A 4,036-nucleotide genomic window follows, 5' to 3' on the forward strand; every position below is an offset into this window, starting at 1 on the left:
TATATATATATATATGTATGTTTTCTTATTAAATAGTTTTTTATATTTTAAAACAGATTACGAAAAGAGCTTGAGACAGTCCAGTCAGAGGACCCTGATGTAAGTCTTTATGAAAGATTTCAGAGATGTTTATGGATATTACTATTCTGGAAATTCTACTATCCTGTTTCCAAGAAACACTGAAATCAGTCCGAAATTCCTGCCTCATTCTCTCTTGTTCTCTCCAGGCCTCGCTACCTGCTTCCCTCCGTCGCTTCTCTCGTTCTGAAATGGCCCGGGTCGTCATGGAGAAGAATCAGTACAAAGAGCGACTGTTCGAACTGCAGGAAGCTGTGCGGCGTGCTCAGCTTCAGAGGTGTGTTAAATTCCCTCTCCCAGGATGCAAATCTTAGTCTTCAATAGAAATGTTCAGAACGGTATGCTGACTGATCTGTTCACCTTCATCGTAAGTGGAGCATTATGGGTATTAATGATGCAACAAATCATGTGGCTTGTCTGTATATTTGCTATTTTGAATTGAGCCAGTAAATAACTTCCCAGAGAAATCTCATAGCAATGCGCTAAAAATGAGCACAGAGCACATTATCAACCACATTGTGACAAATACTCACGCCCTAGGATTGTGACTTGTGCACAGACCGATTTTTTTACACAGAACATAAAGAAAATTCTAGTATACACACTGATCAATGTATTCTGTCCTCCTCTAGAGTTATAAAAGTAGAGCACCCCCCTGTGGAAGGGAAGGGTAGTGTCTGGAGCAGGTGAGGTTACTGTGCAACCAGTCTCTAACAGTCAGTTTGTGCATGGTATTTCCTGCTATGAACCTCTTTTTTTCTTGCAGGTTTAATCGTTTTCTAGGTTTGACAAAGGGTCAGTTAGCTCCAGCCACAGCTCTAGCATTAACCGTCTCTCCTACACCAGTTTCTGCACAAACACCAGTGGGGTCTCCACAGCAACTCTCTACAAAATCACCCCAAACAGAGTGAGTCCTCTTGCATTAGCAGTTTCAAATACCTGCTAATTGATAGTCTGCCTGCTAATTGTCCTTTGTATTATAGTGTTACAGGATTTCAGGTCTCTAAGACCGTTGATTCATCAACAAATGACTTGTGGGTCCTTGACATTTTTGCGTCTACAATAAGAAAATTTTAGTTTGTACTCTTCGTATTCATGTTAGTTTTATATATGGTTCTTGAAAACTTTTATTTGATTTACAAGAACATTTTAAGTTCCCTTAAAAATAATAATAAAAAAAAGCTGATATTTTTTAAACTCGTTGTCTTTGACACACTGTCATGAGGGTGTCTGTCATTTCCTGTTTTATGCATTTTTTTTCCACATGTTGGTTGCACTTTATTTCTCAGAATTGCGACCTTATTTCTCAGAATTGCGACTTTATTTCTCAGAATCGCAAGTTTATATCACGCAATAGTGACTTTATAATTCGCAACTGCGAGTTTATATCTAGCAATTCTGACTTTATAACTCGCAATTGTGAGTTTATATCTCGCAATTCAGAGAAAAAAACTCGGAATTGCGTGATACAAACTCGCAATTCTGAGTTTTTTTCTCAGAATTGAAAAAGAAGAAAAAAACAGAATTGCGAGTTTGTATCACGCAGTTCCAAGAAAAAAAGTCAGAATTGCGAGAGAAAAAGTCGCAATTACTTTTTTTTTTTACATTTTTTATTCAGTGGTGGAAACAGGCTTCCATACCATATGACCTTGGAGGTTGCTCTACATGATTGACCTTTTTCATGATTGACCAAAAAAAATAACAATTAATAATCATTTAGAAATTAAAAACATTATAATCACAGAAGAGGTGTATTCAAGTCATTGTGTGTGTGTGTGTGACTAGCATTTTTAATGTATATTATGTCAATTTTAATGTAAACTTATTCAAATGTTTGACATTTACATTTAGTCATTTAGCAGACGCTTTTATCCAAAGCGACTTACAAATGAGACTGACTGACAATGGAAGCAATGGAAGCTATCAAATTCAACAAGAGAGCAATGATATGCAAGTGCTATAACAAGTCTCAGTTAGCTTAACGCAGTACATGTAGCATGGGTGTTTTTGTTGTTGTTGTTGTTGTTTTTGTTTTAAATTATATAATAAATAAAAAGAAAACAGATAGAATAGAAAAAGAATAGAGCAAGCTAGTGTTAGAGGCCTTTTTTGCTTTTGTTAATTGTATAATAAATAAAAAATAAAACAAATAGAATACAAAAAGATTAGAGAAGCTAGTGTTTTTTTTTAAAGAAAACAAGCAGTTAGTAAATGACTAGAGTGCAATTCTAAAAGGGGCAAGTTTTTTTTAAAGAATAGAATTAGAATTTTGAACAGTTGTGAACAATTGTAATAAATACCAATGAATAGAAATGTCATTCACTCAAATAAACATTACCGTTCAAAAGTTAAAGAAGGTTGGTAAGATCTGTTAATGTTTTTGAAATAACTTTTTTGCGCGAACCATGGATGCATTTATTTGATAAAAAATACAGTAAATCAATAACATTGTAAAATAATAACTTTTATTTTAACATAATTTAAAATGTAATTTAGTTCTGTGATAGCAAAGCTGAATTTTCAGTGTCGCATGATCTGTTGAAAGCAGTTTTGCTGCTAAATATTTTTTATTACATTTAGATTTGATACATTTATATTTTGATATTTTTTTCCCAGATTCTTTAATGAATAGAAAGTTTAAAGGAACAGTATTTCTTTGAAATATTCTAATTCTTTTTTTTAACATTATAAAAGTCTTTACTCTCACTTTTAATCAATTGAATTTACTAACCCAAACTTTTGAACGATAGTGTGTATTAGAGGGACTATATATATATATCTCATTGGTTACTTGTGCTTTTCATTATTACACTTTGCTCAAATAATGAATTATTTTTTTCTTGCAGAAGTTCTCATTCTCCCAGGTTAAGGAAAAGAGAGTTGTACAGGGAGATCCGTACTCATGTGTGGGGTACTCTGGGTAAAAAACAGCTCAATGGCTGGAGCATGCCCCTCGCTGTTACAAACATGAAGGTAAACACGTCTATATTTTGTTATCTATAGCAACAGGTATAGAGCCATCTACACCTCAAACTGCATCTGAAACATAGATTGTCCTAGTGTGCTTATAAACAATATATATGACGTTTGCACATTTGATATTGCTTAACTGAAGTCCGCTGAGTGTAATTATAAATCTGTGTGTGTATTTGTGTGGAGCAGGACTCTGAACTCCCTCCTGAGCCCAAAGACGTGCCCGTCCTCATCCAGCTGAGACTGCTGGACCAGAGAGATGCTACAGCGAAGGTGAGAGTCCCTGACCAGTCATTCAGTGTTATTTTTGTATTATTTATTTACTATTATAGTATTTATTATTATTTTGAATTAGCCTTTTTTATTTTTATATTTTAATTTTTCTGTTTAATTGTTTTATTTTTTTTTGTTTATGTATGTTTTTGAATTTTCAGTAGTTTTTGTTTGTTTTTGTAAATATTTCTATCAAGCTATTATTTATTTTAATTTCAGTTTAGGGTGTTTTCACACCTGGCCCGTTGTTTCGGAACCTGGCGCGTTTCCCCCCTTAGCTCAGTTCGTTTGGGCATATGTGAACACGGCAATCGTGCCCGGATCCGCGCCAAAACAATCGGTCCGAGATCGCCTGAACGAGGTGGTCTCGGCTCGATTGAAAAAGAACTCTGGAGCGGTTCGGTTGTAGTGAGAAAGCAATCCGATCCAACGGACCAACGAACCACGCTATATCACAATGTATAATGGGTAATTACGTAAGTTCTGTGAAAAGCATTAGCTTTGTTGTTTTGCTAATACTTCAAAATGAACCTGTGAATGTCTGTGGGTGAGCACGTCTTCGCCATTCAAAATCAAAGCGCACTTTTTCATTTTATAATGCCGTCTTATTGCTCTTCTTCCTAGTATGTGCATTTTAAAAATGTTTTCCCGATGAATCCTGGACTCCTACTCAAAATGATAAATTAATATAAGGACAGCTACAAAAAAAAAA

The 4,036-nt window shown here is 34.8% G+C and overlaps 1 pseudogene; it reads left to right on the forward strand.

Annotated features, from left to right (window-relative positions):
• The window catches only part of LOC107744670 (C-Jun-amino-terminal kinase-interacting protein 4-like), a 23,012-nt pseudogene that overhangs the window by 8,518 nt on the left and 10,458 nt on the right, over positions 1–4,036 (forward strand).

Source organism: Sinocyclocheilus rhinocerous, unplaced genomic scaffold (assembly GCF_001515625.1).
Source record: "Sinocyclocheilus rhinocerous isolate Xijiao unplaced genomic scaffold, SAMN03320098_v1.1 scaffold498, whole genome shotgun sequence".
Lineage (NCBI taxonomy): Eukaryota > Metazoa > Chordata > Actinopteri > Cypriniformes > Cyprinidae > Sinocyclocheilus > Sinocyclocheilus rhinocerous.